This window comes from Leucoraja erinacea, chromosome 2, assembly GCF_028641065.1.
Source record: "Leucoraja erinacea ecotype New England chromosome 2, Leri_hhj_1, whole genome shotgun sequence".
NCBI lineage: Eukaryota > Metazoa > Chordata > Chondrichthyes > Rajiformes > Rajidae > Leucoraja > Leucoraja erinaceus.
Genome location: NC_073378.1, coordinates 130,866,976 through 130,887,391, shown reverse-complemented (window position 1 = coordinate 130,887,391; position 20,416 = coordinate 130,866,976). Strand labels below are relative to the sequence as shown.

At 45.6% G+C, this 20,416-nt stretch overlaps 1 pseudogene; it reads left to right on the top strand.

The window, feature by feature from the left end:
• Window positions 1–13,433: 13,433 nt before the first annotated feature.
• On the top strand, window positions 13,434–13,576 carry LOC129716474 (U6atac minor spliceosomal RNA; annotated as a pseudogene).
• Window positions 13,577–20,416: the final 6,840 nt, after the last annotated feature.

Genomic DNA, 20,416 nt, shown 5'->3' with positions numbered 1-20,416 from the left:
TGGCGATGCGCGCAGCGTGGTGACGCAGGGGCGCATGCGCACTGAATACCCGGACCCGGGTGCTTGACAGCAAAGATCTTATAGCGAAGCAAGATGGATGACTCTCACGCAAACGTGAGGTACGCTCATGGGTGATTATAGGACACATTTTAGCAACCTGACTCCGCCATCTTGTTCCGCTTTCTTGCTCCCGCCTTCTTGCTTCCGGCCAAAGATTGGATCCGCAGCGAGGAGAAGGAGTGCGGGGCCCGGGGGTAGCGGGGAGAGAGAGTCCGGGGCAGCGGGGAGAGAGAGTGCGGGGCAGCGGGGAGAGAGAGTGCCCCAAGACAATGTTTCTTATTTAATGTCCCTTGTCTAGTCTGAAATAAAGTTCATTATTGGATTAGAAGAAATATAATTGTGTGTGTTATATACATTTATATAATTTTCATGCATGTGTGTTTATAAACATTTTATTCCTTAACAAGAATCAACAGAATTATGAATCTAACCCTATAATCACGCACAAAAAGTCCCCCCCTGTCAATCACCCTGCGAGTCGGGTCGGTTCCGGTTACTACAAAATCAACTCAAACACTGTGAGCCATTTAAAAAGAAATGATTTAAAAAACATTAAAAAAGGCAATTACCAGAATCAAATTTTATTCTTGACAAGAAGTTTGAACTGTCAGATTTATGAATCTGACCCACACAAACTGTTGCCCCGCAACATTGATTACAGTGCGAGTCGGGTCGGGTTAGGTAGGCTCAGGTTGCTAAAATGGGCGTGGAAAAATGCCCATGATCCCCTCCATAGCGTACTACACGTCAGTCCATTGCATTTAGCAGGAGTAGCCTATCTTCCTTCCTATAAGATGTTTGCTTGACGGCACCGGCTGTTGCACATGCGTATCGGAACCGGGCCTGGTATCCGCTCATGCGCACTGGGATCGTACCCGGTCCCGGCAGCCGGTCATGCGCACTGGCAGCCGCTCATGCGCACTGGGCTAGTACACGGGCCCGGCATCCGCTCACACGCCTCTTATGAGTTTCGTCGCAAAACCATATAACCATATAACCAAATAACAATTACAGCACGGAAACAGGCCATCTCGGCCCTACAAGTCCGTGCCGAACAACTATTTACCCTTAGTCCCACCTGCCTGCACTCATACCATAACCCTCCATTCCCTTCTCATCCATATGCCTATCCAATTTATTTTGAATGATACCAACGAACCTGCCTCCGCCACTTCCACTGGAAGCTCATTCCACACCGCTACCACTCTCTGAGTAAAGACGTTCCCACTAACCAGTGAGATTTCTCTCCACAGATAATAATAATATATTTTATTGTCATTGCACATAAGCGCAACGAGATTTGGTGCTGCCTGTCCTGCTGAGTTACTCCAGCATTTTGTGCCTATGTTCGGTGTAAACCAGCATCTGTGCAGTTCCTTTCTACACAAGATCCTACACAAAGAGAAACTGCTGGAGAAACCCGTTGAATCTACTTTCCTCTCCTTGGCTTATCGCTTCCCTTGTCACATTGACAATAGACAATAGGTGCAGGAGTAGGCCATTCAGCCCTTCGAGCCAGCACCGCCATTCAATGTGATCATGGCTGATCATCCACAATCAGTATCCCGTTCCTGCTTTCTCCCATATCCCTTGAATCCGTTAGCCCTAAGAGCTAAATCTCTCTTGAAAACATCCGGTAAATCGGCCTCCACTGCCTTCTGTGGCAGAGAATTCCACAGATTCACAACTCTCTGGGTGAAAAGGTTTTTCCTCATCTCAGTCCTAAATGGCCTACCCCTTATTCTTAAACTGTGACCCCTGGTTCTGGACTCATTCCCAGCTGAGCACACTTTCGGCGCTCATGTCTTTTTAATATTCAACAGATGTATGATAACCTACTCATGGGCCAATCTGTATTCAAAACATTGTTAGGAGCACACAGGTGCTAGGAATCCTGTGGCATGTTGTGCTTTGTAGTGCCTGCTGAATGTAAAAGATGTTTCCAAGTGTAATGTGAAATTGAACAGTTGCATCACTTCACACTTTTTTGAGTTTGGCAACTAAGAAAGCACACCAACTCATCTAATTCCTTAGAAGGCTTTGGAAATTCGACAACTCTCACTAATGTCTACACATGCACCGCAGAAAACATTGCATCAGGATGTATCACAGCTTGGTTTGGGAACAGCTCCATCCAAGACCGCAGGAAATTGCAGCGAATTGTGGAAGCAGCCCAGACCAGTAGACAAACCATCCTCCCTTCTATTGACTCCATTTCCACCTTATGCGGCCTCGGCAAGGCCAGCAGCATTATCAAGGATGAATCGCACCCTGGCCACGCCCTCTTCCCACCTCTCCCACAGGCAAAAGGTAAAGATTCAGGGACAGTTTCTTCCCAGCTGTTATCAGGCAACTGAACCATCACAACCAGTCCAGTGCTGTGCTGAACTGCTATCTACCTCATTGGTGACCCTTGGAATATCCTTGATCGGACTTTGCTGGCTTTACCTTTGCATTAAACATTATCCCCTTATCATGTAAATGGTTCGACTGTAATCATGTTTTGTCTTTCTGCTGACTGGTTAGGACACGTCAAAAGCTTTTCACTCTACCTCGGTACACGTAACAATAAACTAAACAAAAGTCCATTTGATGTTGTCCATTTTCTCAGTAGATCTAAATTCCGCTATAACAGACAACTTTCTTCACATTCCACCAGACCACCACAGGTCTGCCAACATTGGGTGAGAGTTGAGAGTGAGAAATTGCGAGGGAGCGTAGCGACCGAGGGGGGGAGGGTGTGGGTGGGGGTGTTCCCCCTCCTTAAGTAGGCTCTGGAGGCGGCACCAATACCCCCACTCACCCGGTCCACTCCTGGCTCCGGGCCGGGGTTAAAACTCCATGGGGTGTGGACAGAGCGGCCGACGGACATAGAGCCGCCGGAGGTGAGGGTGGGAGGTGTGTGCCGTGCTTCAGGAAGGGGGAGGGGGGTTGGTGCTGGGACCACCGCCGCCGTGTCTCACCTATCTCACCATCTGCATGGGAGAAACTAAACTACTTTTTTCCCCCCAAAATCATCCCACAGGTCGGTAGTTTGATAGCCTTGCTTTAAACCAATCCCCTCTAGTGCTTAAATCACATATCTTGGGAAAAATACTATGCATTCACCTGATATTCCCCTCATAGTTTTTACTCACCTCTAAAACAATTTTTGCTTTATTTTGAACTTTCAGCACCCGCAGATATTTAAGCGTGAGAAATTTTGTGATCAGCGTGAGAGCGTGAGAATTGTGTGAAATGCGTGAGTCTCACGCTCAATGCGTGAGAGTTGGCAGTCCTGCTAATAATGCAAACATTTTATGCAAGTTCCAATTGTTTGGACAAAAATCACTTATTACTGCTTTATAACAGTTAAGTTACTTTAAGATCATTTCAGAAATGATGGCACTCAACAAACAATCAACCAACAAATTAAAGCAAACTAAAAAGAAATAACATGTTCCCTTTCCTGACTCGACCTCATACGTACTTTAACGCTGTGAACAGAGCAAAGGGATATTAATCTCAAGAATCAAAATGGGGAAAGTGGGGGAAATTTTGCTTAAATGGTCATTCTAAGCCCATTCAGATCTTCATAGAGTCAGAGTTATACAACATGTACGTGGCTGGCCCAATTTGTCCACAATGATCAAGTTGGCATTCTGCGTGCCCAGGGACTGGCTGCCATTCCCAGATCAGCTCGCGTCCCAGGGACCGGCTGCAGTTCTCAGGTCAGCTCGCCTGCCCCGACCCTGCAAAAACAAATTGAAAAAAAATGTGGTTTTTCGGGTTACGGGCCGGATTCAGCACGTGTGCCGTAGGTTGCCGAACCCTGTCCTAGATGTTCGGCCTCATTGTGATCCCCCCCATGCTTTACAACCGATTCACCTGGTTAGTTTTATCTCCAGCTTCTTCATGTTGTCGGCGGCTGCACATCCAACCAAGAAAGAAGAGAAGAGAAGAGATGCAACGTCACTCACAGTCGCCAACTGACGCACTTCCCCAGACTGCACAGATCGTTGTGATATAGTGCAAAAAGACAAACTGTGCAGGGACTGAAGACAGCGTGAGAATTCTGTCATCGGCGTGAGAATTGGCTGAAATGCGTGACTCTCACGCTCAAAGCGTGAGAGTTGGCAGCCCTGTCTAAGGCCAGGATGTGACAACAGACACACAGGGAGACACATACACAAAGGAAGACACACACACACACGGAGACAGACACACAAACACACAGGGAGACAGACACAGACACACACAGGTAGACAGACACACACTCACACACACAGGGAGACAGACACACACCACACACACACACACACAGGGAGACGGACAGACAGACACACACGGAGACAGACAGACACACACACGGGGAGACACACACACAGACACACAGACACACACAGGGAGACACAGACACACACACTCAGGGAGATATACACGGGGAGACACACACACAGGGAGACACACAGAGACACGCACGCACACACAAAGAGACACACACAGGGAAACACACACACACACACAACTTTCCTACCCCCCTCCATCCTCCCCCTTCCTCCCTCTTTCCTCCCCCCTCTCTTTCCTCACGCTCCCTCTTTCTCCCCTTTCTCCTTCCCTTCCTTCATCCCCCTTACTACATTCCCTCCCCCTGTCTCTCTTTTCTACCATCCCTCCCTTTTTTTATTTCTCTCTCTCCCTTTCTCCCCTCCCTCTCTTTCCCCGGCCGCCCAATGGGAAGTCTGGCGGGCACGGTGTAGCGTGGATAGGCGGTGTTGGCGCTGCCATGTGCGTTGAAGGGCAGGAGGGAGGGAGCGAGGTTGCCACAGCAGCCGGAAGCGCAGCACTCGCAGGCGGCGCACAAAAGCGCTGACCCAACCAATTTAGTTGTCTTCTGCAAGGTCTGCAATCATGCCACCTACATTTGGATCTAAGTCGCATATATCCATATATCCCAAACAGCAGTTGATCCAAAACTAATGCCTGTGGCACCAAACTGCTCACGGGCTTTCAATTTGACAAACATCCGTCCGCTAGCTGAATCAGGGGTTATGGGAAGAAGCAGTAGAATGGGGTTAGGAGGGAGAGATGGATCAGCCATGGTTGAATGGCAGGGGAGACTTGATGGGCTGAATGGCCTAATTCTGCTCCTATCGCTTATGAACTAACCACCCCATGGTTCCTTCCACCAAGCAAATTTTGTATCCAGTTGGTGAGCTGAAGATGGATTTGTTATCAGTCCTTGTCTTTCTAAATGCAGATACATAATTCTAGGAGACCCCTAGAATCCCCTGCAGTGAATTATTCGCCATGGTAAGGCCCTGGGAGTGCTGATTTCTGCGGAGAATAGTTAGCTAGGTTTACATTATGTTGCTGTTGAAGATTTGTGCTGTCAAAATCAGCTTGTGGGGCTACAGTTTTTGCCATCCCACATGCATGAATGGTTTGCCCTAAAGTCAGTTCAGCGTTCCGCAGTAATTCAGCTCTTAGCTTGCGGTCGCTCATTCCTCCCACTATTTTATCTTGCACAAGCTCATTTGTCAACTCACCAAAGTGGCACCGTGAGCTGATGTGTTAGGTCGCTGGTAAATCGTTCCATAGGCTCATCAGCCTGTTTCTGTTGGGCAAAACATCTTGTTCTCTCCAGTATGCGATTCGATGGCAGGTCACACAATTCTCTAAACTTTTGCAGCAGGACTGCTGGGTTGTCGATAGTCTCGGCTGGCACCACTACCAAACCGTTTGCGTCGAGGTGTGCTGGTGCGAATTCAAAGGAGTCAGCGCGGATCATAGCTTCGGGACCCATTAGATTCAACAGTAGCGATGTCTTTAAGTCATCGGGGGCGTTTTGGTGAACGATGCGGATATAATGAGCATAGTCTCGCTCAAACATTCGCCAGCGTTCGGCTATATCAGAATCGAACACGAGCGGGCTTGGCTTTCGTCAAGAGTTACCCATGTCGTCAAAATCACTCACAAATAAAAACTGTTAAACAAAATAAATTGCGGTAAACAGAAGCGGGCTAGACCCGATTCTCTGACACCATGTACAAGCCCTCCACCGGACACGCCCTCCACCGCCTGTCTCACAGCAACAGCTACGACCAAAATTCTGCCCTACTGCCGTAATACAGAAGCGTGTACAGTTTAATCGAGACACGCAGAAACACAGTTATCATAAGACCAGCAAACCACTTAATCCACTTATACAAGGCCAAGTGGTAGGACTGCAAACATCTAAAGGACATACCAAACTGGTACACATTCACAGCCCCTCTAAGGAACCACGCTCATACCTGGTCTAAGTCTATGGTGCCATCTATAGACGCAACCGTCAACATCTCCTTCCTGTGAAGGAACGGCGTCCGGCGTCCCAGGGTCATGATGCCCCACCGCTCAAGTTTAAACCAACGCCTGTTGCAGCCGTTCCAGCACCTGCCGCTACCGGATCCACCCACTCCCCCCCGTCGGTCTGCCCCTGCGTCCCCAGTTGTAACCGGCACCCCGGGATCCCCACGACGGTCCATCCCAGGTTCCCCTGCGGTCTCCCCCACACAGACCCATGGATTTACCCACCACAGCCCCCAAGCTTTCAGAGGAAATGTGGCACCCCAATACCATACAAGGACTGGGCGGGTTAGCAAGCCACCTATTCGATATGGTGATTATGTTTAACCCCATTATTATTATCTACGATCATGTTTAACCATTATTAGTTACTCGATTTGTAGTTTGAAATACCTTAGTTGCATTTTCATTTATACAAGAAGAGATGTAGATTTGCTATTGCGTGTTAGCCAATCAGAATGCTTAGTAATTATAACTGCCTACTTATATGATTTATAGTGTAAGAACTCGCCTGTTGCCTGGCAGTAGCTGCAGTAGACTGAACATGATGTACTGCATATGTGATGATGAACTAGACAATAAAGATGCTTATGCTTCAACCTGTGTGAGTAAGGTATTTACACCGCCTCCACCCCCACGTCAGTCTGAGGAAGGGTCTCGACCCGATACGTAACCCATTCCTTCGCTCTGTAGATACTGCCTCACCTGCTGAGTTTCTCCAGCTTTTTGTCTACCTTCGATTTTTCCAGCATCTGCAATTCTTTCTTAAACAGGGTCGTAAAGAAGTCATTTAGCACACTTGCCTTCTTTGGTCTGGCTATTAAGTACATTGAGTTGGATGTCGAGTTGTAACTGTTCAAAACTTTGGAAAGGCTACATTTAGAGTGCCACTAGACTAAGTGGGACCCGTTGGGTCCCAGCATCACACGGGAGGGCTGGTCCCCCAACGCAATATTCCACCTCTCCACCAATTCCAATATTGGTGGCCAGTGGGGGGCTTTCTGGAGTGCTAGTATGGGTGTTGTGGGCTGAAGGGACTGGTTTCCAGAGGGCTAGTATGGACATTGTGGGCCGAATGGATTCTTGGGCTGGCGGCTCAGTCACTCAAGCCTGTTGTGCTGACTCACTCACAGCTGGTTGGCTGGCAGTTGACTCACAGATATTCCTTGAAATTCCATTTCAAGCAGGTTCAAGGCTACCAAATTCAAGTGTAGTTTCATACCACTTCAAGCAGGGTGCAAGGCCACTAAAGGCAGCGAGTCATGACCTCTCCCTCCTCCATCTTGCAGAGACTGAGCCAGGCCCACACTTCTGGGTTGTATAGTCCCTCCCCCCACCAGAAGGCACGTGGCCTTCATGGCATGATTGACAGGAGAGAGAATCTCAACATTTTTTAAACACTAATAACTCTTTTATTTTTCATCGAATCCAAAAAAGTCTGGCACTTTGATAGGTGAGGTTTGGAGGGAATATGGGCCAGGTGCCAAAAATCACAGCCGGACATGGGAGCTATTTTTTTCTAAAACCAACTATTAGTGCCCTCTGGGATTTGGTCAAGATTAGACACTTTTATTATCTGTAAAGAAGTGGCAACTTAAATTGGCAAGGTTTGCAATTTGAAGATTAGGCATTGCATTTTTTTAAATAGGAAAAACAGCTTTAGCATTTCCAAATCAAAGGCTACACAGCTTTAGCATTTACAACCAATTAAAAGCAATTCATCGGAACACTGTAAATTTTGAGGTCTTAAAATAACGTCCTAAATTTGTATGCGACGAGAGCCGCTGGCACTTGTGGTAATGCTGGGACATAGCCATTGGTAAAGGTCATCAAATTGGTGCAAGTTTCAACAATCTTTTTCCAAACTATATTTTCAAACCCATGTATTGCAAACATGTCAAAAAACAAACTCACAGTCTTAGTAACATGTTTCACCTTTTATTCACAGCTGCCACTGGAGACGCGAACCTCAGTGCTTCCCCCATCTTGCAAAGACTGACTGAGGCACTCAACACTTCTGGGTTTTATAGTCCCTCCGGAAGGGGCGTGGCCTTCAGGAGAGAGAATCTCACCATTTTATGAAGGAGTCAGTCTACCTCATGACAGAAAGGGGATGAGTTGTACAGTTTGATAGCCACAGGGAAAAAGGATCTCCTGTGGAGTTCTGTGCTGCATCATGGTGGAACCAGTCTGTTACTGAAGGTGCTCAGGTTGACCAGAGTGTCATGAAGGGGGCGAGTTTGAGGTGCATCCTCCAAGACCATCTCCGGTGAATCCAACAAAGTCATTGGTACTTTGATAGGTGAGGTTTGGAGGGAATATGGGCCAGGTGCTGACATGGACGGCAGCCAAGGAGAGGAGCTATGAGGTAACAGTGCCAACTACTATGCCCTCTGGGATTTAGCCTAATATATTTCAAGACAAATTTATTATCTGTAAAGAGAGTGTCAGAACTTAAGATTCCTTGGTATTTGCAATGTTGAAGATTTTAATTGAATTTTTGGTATTAATATGAAAGAACACAGTAAATATTGCCAGTAAATATTGCAACCATATTTGCCATGGCATACACAATTATAAAGAAATTCATCGGAACACTGTAAATTTTCAGGTCTTAAAATAACGTCCTAAATTTGTATGTGACGAGAGGCCGCTGGCACTTGTGGTAATGCTGGACATAGCCATTGGTAAAGGTCATCAAATTGGTGCAAGGTTCTCAATCTTGGAACAAGCAATGCACCCTCTGTATTGGAAACAACTAAAAAACAAAAACAATTTAGTCTTGACTGCAAGATTGTTTCACCTTGAGACAAACTGCCATTGGATGTTATTTCAGTGCATGTTATGACCTTGGCAAATACACACATGTACTTTATTGATTCCTTAACTTCAAGGGTTCTTGTATGGAAAGAAACATGACAAGAGCCAAAAAAAACTTTGAAAGTGAAAGGACTGCCGAGACTGTTTACCTTATTGGAGATGTTAAGCTACTGAATTTCACGAGGGAATCATTTCTCAGAAGTATGCTGCTTTGTTAAAGCTTACTCCAGAAGCTGGAAGTTGTGTCAATGTAGACCTGCTAACATTTAGCGTTAACATTGGTCAGAGAGGAGAGACAGTAATGACATAATATGAAAGCCTGTTCAAGTACAACACCAAGGAAGAGGATCTCGCATTAGAAAATAAAATAAATGACATCCAGAATAGAATGCATTCATGCAGAAAATCCAATTGGCAAGTAATGATCATATTGACTCCAAAAATATTACAAAACCTTTGAATAAATCTCATTAACCGAGATAATTACTGTTTTTAAAACCTAATTATTTCACGTGACTGCTTAGATTATAGTGTAAGGGGACCGGTGCGATTGGTGTAAGGGTCACTTTCTTATAGTTTCAAAGACGAATGTTGACCTTGTAGCATTGTAACAAATTTCTGGTGGGGTGTTGAGATGGAACCCCAACACCTAGTCTACAAAACGATCTAGCATTTATCTTCTCCGCTAGGAATGAATGTGACCTAGATCGCTTTTATGTATTCAGATTTGAAATTGGTCATTTATTTTTTTGAACCCCTGCAATCTTGCTGGAGAAAATCCTTTCCACAGTGTTACTGGAGGGGAACCTTCACAAGGTGGTATTCCCCAGATGCCTGGTGCCCTTGTCTTTCTCAATGGAAAAGGTGGCGTTTGAGAGTTTCTGATGGATTACTTTAGGAAAGTAACTGTGGTGCTAGTCTGAAGAAGGCTCCTGACCTGAAATATCACCTATCCAGGGAAGCTGCCTAACCCGCTGAGTTACTCTAACACTTTGTGTCTTTTTTTTATGAACTGTAGTTTCTTGTTTCTACTAACAGTAGCACACTACAGCACTGTGCACCAATGGGTGAGAAAGTAAGTGTGTGAGCAGGTTGATGAGGTGCTAATCTAGTGAACTAATTTGTCCTGGGTGACATTGTGCTTCTTGAGAACTGTTAGAGCTCCAATGGTCCAAGTAATTGGAGAGCATTCCTTCCTATTCCAGAATTGTTCTTCTGGAGGCTGAAATAGTTTTGGGTCTGGAGGTGTGCTTCTGCTACAGGAAATCCAGCCCCATACCAGTTCTGATAAAAATATATGGTTACGTGGTTGGTCCAGTTGAGCTTTTAGTCCTTGATGATCCAAGGGTTAGATTACTGTAGATTCTTTCTCGGAGATAGTCACTGCCTGCCGCTTGAATTACATGAATGGTACATGCCACTGATCATCCCTTGCTTGAATGTTGCTTGGGTATTTGTGCAGGTAGTTTAGAAATTGCAATCAAATTAATCTTTGTCCAATTATTCAAGAGCATCCCCAATCCCTATACTTCTCATTTTTTCTGATGAACTGATCAATCAACCCGAATGTCTTTGGGATGAGGGAAATAAGTGGATGTAAATCCACATGGTCAATGGGTGAATATGCAAAGTGCACAAAAATAGCACCCGTGGACTTTATGGCCAGGACTGAATCCAGGTCACTGGATCTGTGAGGCAGCATCCCTACTTGCTGTACCACCGTGCCACCCTTTACTAGATACCAGATGGAAACCCATTGATGCACAGGGTGAAAATGCAAATTTTGTACAAAATGCACCGAGGTCTGCATCAAGACTGGGGCTCTGTAGGGAGCAACACTAACTGCTGTGCTACCCCAATGATGAAAGAAGGTTATTGAATCAACGGGTGAAGATGATTGTGCTGAAGATTGTTGGTCTGAGGATACTCTCTTAGGGAATTCTTGCAGTGATACCCTTTGAACGGAATGATAGACTTCCAGCAACTCAATCATTTTATTTTGTTCAGGGTACAACTCTAAACATTGGAATGTTGTCTCCTTAGTGCCCATTGCCTTCAGTTTTACAAGGAACCCTTAATGATACACATGATCAAGTCAAGTCAAGTCAAGAGAGTTTATTGTCATGTGTCCCATATAGGACAATGAAATTCTTGCTTGCTACAGCACAACAGGCCACCTCAGGAATTTGCACTCACCTCAGGAATTCGACTCTTTTTATGTTTGCATCAATACTGCCAAGGGGAAGCTCTCAGAAATAGTGAAGGACAGAACAGAGCAGGAATTTAAATATGTAACAGTGACCCTTCTTGGATGAGATAAGTGAGTAAGAGAGATAACGTACACAATCACCCAATGCAGAATACAAACAGCCATCAGATAACAACTAATCACACCTTATATAACCAATAAATAACTTATACACTACTTCAAGCCTCCTCACAAATAATAAACTTAGTACATTTCTTTAATCAGCTCTAATGACGGAGTTAAAGCAATTGATCATTGATGGTAACCTCGACCCGAAATGGCACCTATTCCTTTTGTCCAGAGATGCTGAGTTACTCTGGCATTTTGTATCTATCTTTTGTTTAAACCAGCATCTGCAGTTCCTTCCTACACAGGAATCTATCCTCGAAATGAATGCATAATGTTATAAAGTATGTGTGCTGAACTCCATTTTACTTCGGAGGCACGTGAGTGATTCCGTGAAGAAGCCCCGCCAGTCCGCATGCGCGTCATTACGTCGTTCGCATGGCGAAGCACCGGACTGGCAGCCGTGTCGCTCCTGCCAGCGGTAAGTTTAAACTTGCAGGTAAGTTTTGTATTCTTTACCGGGTTGTGTGTTTCTTGCAGGAATCTCTTTTTATAAGAGGATTCCTGCTGGATATGTCGGGGCGAAATCCAGACGGGCCGCGGGAACGCAGTTATGGGCCGTGGGGAATTGACACTCCGGTCAGCACCGCGGAAGCGCGGGTAACCGGCGGACCGTCGGGTTCGCTACCGCAGTGACCGCTGTGGTTCCCGTGGAGGGGGTGAATCCAGCAGCGGTATCGCCACCAGAGTCGCTGACAATGTAGTCAGCAGCTTCCAGACTGCTATGGTTCCCATGGAGGAGATAAGTCCAGGAGCGATGTCGTCACCAGAGTCACTGACGGTGCAGTCAGCGGGTCCCAGACCGATGGTGTGCCCATGAAAGGAGGTGAAATCCAACAGTGAGTCGGTCAGGCCTGTGGACTCGGGGGGTCGGGCCAGGATGGTTCCCCTCCTTCAATAGGTAGTGTCTTCGGACATGGAGCGCCTGATGGACAGGTTACTCCACAATGGTACGCTCCAAAGGAGGGAGCTATCAGCCCGGGTCTCCTTGGGAGTCCGTGGCGACAGCGCCTGTTCAGGGCTGTCCAGAGAAGATGCTCCAGCAAGAGGAGCTTTATATCAGTGGGTCTCCATGGGGGGCCGTGGCAGCAGCACCTGTAGAAGGGCTGTCTGGGAAGAGCTCCTGATGGAGAGGATGCTCCATCATGATATGCTCCAGCAAGAAGAGCTTTATATCCGCGGTTCTCCTCGGGGGCCCGTGGCAGCAGCACCTGTTGTAGGGCTGCATGATGTCTCCCTCTTGGAGGAGTTGAGCACACGGAGTCAGTTTTGTTCTGACTCTGAGATCGGAGGTAAAGCTGATGAGCATACCATGAGGCTGCGGCAGCACCTATTCAGGGCTGTCTACGAATCTCCCTCTCTGTGGAGGGAAGTGCAAGTTGTCAGTGGGTAACTGAATTCAAATTCTAAGGTATGCCCGTGGAACGTACTGGAGCACATGAGTATGGATTCAAGAGAGTCCTCGCAAACGAAGGTGGCAGGATACCCGGAAGGGGCCAGAGTTCCCCTCATGCTATAGCGCCGGAAATGAACAGCATTATCAGGGGTAACATTAAAGACCAGCTGCCGAATCTCCTCTTCAGGTAAGACCTATTCAACAGGTAAAAGCTGGATGAGGAAGCAAAAGCTGTCGGACCAATCGAGGTACCAACGACGAGCTAAGCTTCATCGTTGCGGCGACAACACACCCCACGCCTCCATTGGCGTTACCAAAGATGGTGGCAGCAAGAAAGCTGGGCAGAGATCTTTAAGCCGAGGCCCAAGTCGGTCTCAGGGGAAAAATATCAGACCATCTACATATTTACACTTGTTTTTTTGTACAAATGATAATGATAACATGTGTTTAGTTTATGTGTTGTATGAAAGTAGAATTTGTTGATAAGGATGGAAGGAGACCTAGTGGCCTTACAACACACAAATGGTTGTGGCATCTAACCATGTAAAAAACTGCACAATACTAGGGTTCCAATCACGGAATTGGGGCCAGAATTGTGTTTCGTGGCCAGGATTGGTTTTCAAGACAGGCTCGGAATTCAGGCCAGAGTTGTGGCTAGAGCAGGTACAGAATTGGCAGGCGTGGCCTGTTCATTGTGAAAGATGCAGAATGTCGCTTAACTCGCATGTGCAGTATAAATTCTGAATAGAAAACTTTGCATCTGATTTCCATAGGATGCTCCCATTTACAGAGATCACCGGAGACATTTGAAATTTATCTGGATTAGGGCAATGATAAAAACATTGCAAAATGGGTTAACTTCAGTTCCCAGGTTATTTACCAGATTACTAAAACCGGTGCTTGGACTGTTCAGAGCTCAAAAACATTTGTTATGTCTTGTCTGAAGGATATTCTAACGCTGTATGTTGCTAAAATCAACTGTTTCAGCCTCAAACTATGTTTAAGAAAATTAAGGTGATACCAACTAGACTTGTTCATCATTGGGATTTACCTTTAACTATTAATTCGCCTGTGACTCCGCCCTGGGGTAAGAGATTGGAATTAATAGGAGCCTGGAACAATCTTGTTGTGATAAAGCAGCCTTCTATTCATCAAGTGTAATTGGCAATATAGTAGCTGTGATTTAGCTGTGCAAGTAGGGGAGCTTACATCGTGCAAAGTAGTAATCTCTCAAGTGCCATGTAGGGCTTTGTGACAGACATTATGCTATTACCAGCTGAAGCTACCAAAGTCATAATGGTGGACAAACAGTATTCAGCATTGCCCCAGTAGTCTGGTCAGTAAAATTTCAGTTATATTATAAACTGATGGGACTCTAAGATGGAAAATTATGAATGCCATCTCTAGTTCGGAGACGAAGGAGATTTGCATGAGTTAACAATTATTCAGTTATTGGTATCAACTACCTATAGACACTAGGTGCATTCTATAGTTTAAAGGGTTATTGAGCGAATATGCATAATCTGCATGCTCAACGTTGAGTTGATACACTATGGTGGTGGCATATGTTAGTCACATGGGTGCAATCAAGTCAGAATATCCTGTAATAATTTACCTAATCTCATTTTGCGTTAGAGCATCATCACATACAATCAATGACAACACAAAATGGGTATGGATCATTAAGTATTTAATGAAATTATGGCTCGATGGAACACCGAATATCGATAAGTTTGTGTCCAGGCTCATTTACCGGTTGCAAAAATATGTGGCATAACAGTGGCGAAAGATACATTCTCGCTTCAAGGAGAAGAAAGTTATTTTTGTCTCCTTCCATTTTGCCTCATCAGTCGGGTCTTGGAATAAAGTCAGCAAGATCCCGCTTTAGGTTGACGTGCTGTCTGACTGGCCTATGCAGCCATGCTTCCCGCATTTGTCGGGAATAATAATACAACCTTTTATGGTTATTCTAAACGTGAAACTTTGCTGCTTCAGCCTGTGGCTCGGGAAACCAGCCTCTGCATGATAAAATCAATTTATTGACATAGATTCTGAGTAGACTGCTCTTGCGGCTCGGATTGTCAGACCGACCCATATTTATGCTCACTGCCGAGTGCAGGGATAGCACCAAAAAAGATAAGCATTACATTTCCTCTTCAGGAGAAGGGAAGCATTTTGTTCGAATGCTAATGTTACATCTAATACGGTACAGGTAACTGACATCTTAGAGTTCGTTTCAAATGGGTCTTTGACAATAAATTAAGTTCTAAGACCATTAACTGTGCCCAATGTGTCTTCCCATCATCTTTGCTGCAGCAAACGGGACTCACTCTGTCGGGTTTCACCCTCTGTTCCAGAGTTTATAAAGGATATCTTTCACACAAGTTCTCCCAGGACAAGCACAGGGCAGTATGGGATATTGACATGGTATTAACACTATTTCACCAGGGGGCTCGAGCTACATCCTTAACTTTGACTCGGCTCTCATAAGGTAGTTATCCTCATGGAACTGGTCTCAGTGCAACGGGTTCAGTCACTACATATTGTGACTGGACAGGATGGTTACATCTTCAAATAATATTATATTTTAATGTTCAGTTAAGCAGAGCAGACGTGAGGTCTCAGACTAGTTGCATGGCAAACCCCATGGACCTTTGGTTATGTATGGCCACACATATACAACAATATGTCAAGGTCACAAAGAGCCTTAGAGGCTCTGGACTAGCAATGTTTGTTAAATACAAAAACTTTATAAAAAGCTATTGGTTCAGACCATCTCCAGGTGGTTAAAACGGGGTTTGGCTCATGCAGGAGTAGATACTGATATTTTTCAAATCTCACTCCACCGGGGCTGCTACAACATCAGCAGCAAAGGTTATGTACGTTCCGCTGGACCACATCCTAGCGACTGCAGGGATGGTCCAACGAATGAACTTTCTGAACATTTCATAATAACCTATTGCCAGACCAGGGGTATTGGCCAATTCTATTTTAGGTTCAGTGGTTAGTTTACTACCGGATGAGAGGAGTTACCATTATTTATTCATTATGAATGTTTCCCTCATCTGTCAATGTTTTTCATGGCATGAAATCACAGAGCTTTGAAATCTTCACGGAATCACTCACGTGACTCCAAAGTAAAATAGTAAGATTAAATGAAAACTTACCAGTTTGAAGTTTGATCTTTATTTTATGAGGAGTTACGATGAGCGATCACATGCCCACTGGTCCCTACCCTCTCTCATAAAGATCATTCGGTAGTTCTAGTCTTCTCTAAGTCTTACTATGTTACTTTGACTACTGTTATCTGTGATTTCACACCGCTGCTTTGAAGATTGATGCGCATGCGGACTGGCGGGGCTTCTTCACTCATCGTAACTGAGTACAATGCTCCTATACATACACTAAGTCATTAGTGTATATAACAAAGATGATATTGCCTTATGGGACTGTCCCTCTTAAGCGATTTTCCAGACGATTGCCGGCGACTGTCAGGGGATGGGACAGGGCAAGCGGAGGGAGCACTGTCTGAGTGAAATTCACACGGTGCAAAGCCAATATGATACAGACACACACCATGATCAACAGGACGGTTGGCGCTGTAATTAAGACGGTGAAAGCACAGTGTACAGGGAGGGTCACGCAAGTCCTTTTAAAAGAGGAGGGGGGGGGGGGGGGGGGGGGGGGGGGGGGGGGGGGATAGAAGGAGTGGAGGCAACTTTTAAGAAGCCAGAGATACGCGGTCGTTTATCCTCAGTTCTGAAAACTACTGTTTACGTTTTTTTTCCCAATGAGCCAATGAAATTCACCGGTCAGCACGGGCTACAACCCACAACAACCTTCGACCTCCTGCCAACTCACTACCACTGCGCCTACGGCACGAGAATTCTCGCTACTTCCATGGCGGCTTCATTCTGGTCGCCACTAATTTTTCAACATGTTGAAAACATAATGAGGCCGCAACATAATGAGGCCGCGACTAGTTCCCAGAATGCGGGAACTCCTCACGACCATGAAGGCGACTCCCCGGCAACCACTCATGAACATGTGGCGACCACATAGTCTCCTGCAGTCGCCCAAAAAGTTGCCTAAGTGGGACAGGCCCATTAGTCATACACCATAGAAACAGGGCCTTCAGCCCATCATGTTCATGTTAGCCATTAAGTGCCAATCTGCACTAATTCAGCATTTTGGCCGTGGCCTTTTACGCTTTGACAATTGAAGTACAAGCATTTGTCTTGATTCTTGAATGTTACTCGATAAATGATGTAAATATCAATGCCTCTTGTCGGACAATTTATGCTTTACCTTCTTTCACAACTGAATCTAATTGAATAAGGTAGCACAGATCTTTACCGGCTTTTTGATTGATGCAATGACGATGTCACAAGTTTCAATGGATCCTCTGCATGGCTGGATATTTCATCCATGGTTGGAAATCTTGTGAAAAACTGGCAACCGTGGGTGGAATTCTCAACTCCCTGGGCCAATGCAGAGTCAGGAAATACAGCTCACTTCCAGCAATCTCTTTGCAAACATGCTCTCTGGTGGCCAAATACTACATGGCATTATTCCACTGGATTCACAACCGATACAAATCACAAGGATTTAGTTTAGTTTGGAGATAAGGCGCGGAAACAGGCCCTTCGGCCCAACGAGTCCCCGCTGACCAGTGATCCCCGTATATCATTATTCAAACAAGGGAACATGACTTGAGAATTAAGGGACTGAAGTTTAGGGGTAACATGAGGGGGAACTTCTTTACTCAGAGAGTGGTAGCTGTGTGGAATGAGCTTCCAGTGAAGGTGGTGGAGGCAGGTTCGTTTTTATCATTTAAAAATAAATTGGATAGTTATATGGATGGGAAGGGAATGAAGGGTTATGGTCTGAGCGCAGGTATATGGGACTAGGGGAGATTATGTGTTCGGCACGGACTAGAAGGGTCGAGATGGCCTCTTTCCGTGCTGTAATTGTTATATGGTTATATATGTTATATCGTGGAGCTGGCTGTCCTTTTGTTAGGGATCAACTCCAGGAGCTCCATCCACAGGATCTTCGATCATGGGAGCTTCGATCGCCCCGATGCGGAGGTTTCAATTGGTCCGACTGCGGAGGTTTCAATTGCCTCGGCCGCGGGAGGAAAGGAGGAAAGAAGGTATAAGTTATTTGCCTGCCATCACAGTGGGGAATGTGAGGTTGTCAAAAAAAACCCTGGGGATTCTAACACGCCGTTGTGGTGGCTGTTTAAGTTTATGTTTAATTTTTTTGTGGTTATGTATCTTGTTGCTTTTTTTTGTATGACTGTAGGCAAATCTAATTCTTTGTATGTTTACGTTCTTGGCTGATAAATTAATTACAATTACAATATTACCGCTATCCTAAGGACCCACACCAGGGACAAATCACACTTATACCAAGCCAATTAACCTACAAACCTGTACGTCTTTGGAGTTTGGGAGGAGACCAAAGATCTCAGAGAAAAACCACGCAGCCACGGGGAGAACGTACAAACTTCATACAGACAGTACCCATAGTCGGGATCGAACATGGGTCCCTGATGCTGAGAGTGCTGTAAGGCAGCAACTCTACTGCAGTGCCACCATGCTGCTCTTAAAGGATTCCAGGATTAGATTAAAGTGTCAGAGATTGAATTTCTTTTTCCACCCCTGTCAATCTCCAACTCAAGAGATGGCTGAATTTGCACCCGGAGCGAAAACACTGCTTTTGAGGAAAAGGTTTGCCAATCTCATTCAAACATATGTTGTCTTAAAATTATTTCTGCTTTAAATAGCTGACTTTGGAAATCATAATTGCATTCACATTGTCACATTTGTGCAGCGGCCAAAGGAAATTCTGAACTATTTTCCAGCCTGCACATCTCTTTCACCTCGATTCCTTTGTTTTAGACGAACACTGATCTTCCGATGTAAGTAGAAAGTATTAGTTTGCCAGCAAAAGTTCAAAGGTCAAAGGTCAAAGGTCAGTTTCTTTTCACATGTACCAATTAAGGTGCAGTGAAATCTGAATCACCATAGAGCCATACTAAAAAAAAAAGCAACAAGGCACACAGCTACATAAAAGTTAACATAAAATCCACCACAGTGGATTCCCCACTTTCCTCACTGTGATGGAAGACAATGAAGTCCGATCTTCTTCCTCTTTATTCTCCCGCGGTTGGGGCAGTCAAACCGATCGAAGCTCACACAGCTGGCGGCCATAGCTCCTGCGGCTTGGAACTCCCGAATTCGGTCACTAACCAGGGACCAAGAGCTCCACGATGTTAACGTCCACAGGCTCCCGCAGTTGGAGCTCCAAAGTCTATCCCCGACAGGGTTTGCCAGCTCTACAATGTTAAGTCCGCAGGCATCCGCTGTTGGAGCTCCTGAAGTCTGTCTCCAGCAAAGGCCGCCAACTGCTCGTTGTTAGGCCGCAGTGCGGACGGAGATCCGATACGGAAAAAAATCACATCTCCGTCGAGGTAAGTGATTAAAAAAAGTTTCCCCCCCCACTCCCCACATACAACAAGCTAGAGAATACTAAAACATACAGGCAGAGTAGACATGATGGGCCGAATGGCCTAATTCTACTCCTATCATTTATGATCTTATGTTCTAGCTAATCAAGTCCCCCTCCTCTATCATCTCCACTTATATCACACCTGTGATATCTGGACCTATAACACTGAGCCACCAGTCCTGCCCATGCCTTAAACATGTTTCTCTAAATCGAGGTGTGTACAATTTACTTCCGACAGAGGATGATAAATCTGTGGAATGTTCTACCCCAGAAGATTATGGAGGTCGGATACCTGGGTATTTAAAGAGGAAGTAAATCCCCATTTTGAAAAATTAGGGAATTGGGTGTAATAGGTGTAGAAAGGACCTGAAAATGTTGGTATGAACTGAAGAAAGACAAAATGCTGACGTAACTTAACGGGTCAGACAGCATCTCTGGAGGAAAAGGATGGGTGACGTTTCGGGTCAAGATCCTTCTTCAGACTGAAAATCGAGGGGAGGGAAGAAAAGGCCAGAACAAATTGGGGCTGGTAACAGATGACCAAGGAAGGGTGGAGCCCACAATGGCCCATTGTTGGCTGGAAACATGTGATAACGGGGGGGATACAAGGATGCGAACAGTCGAACTAGTAGGATGCCTAGGGTCGGGAAGTGGGGGGTGGTGGGGGGGTTGATGATGGAATGCAGAGGTTACTTGGAATTAGAGCAATCAATATTCATACCACTGGGTTGCAAGCTGCCCAAGCCAAATATGAGATGCCGTTCTGCCAATTTGCAAAACGTCACTCTTCCTTTTCCTCTAGAGATGCTGCCTGACCCGCTGAGTTACTCCAGCATTTTGTGGCTATCTTGAGTGTAATAGGGATCTGGCACAGAACAGCAGATGAGTTCTGGTGCCACAAGCTTATTGAATGATAGGGTAGG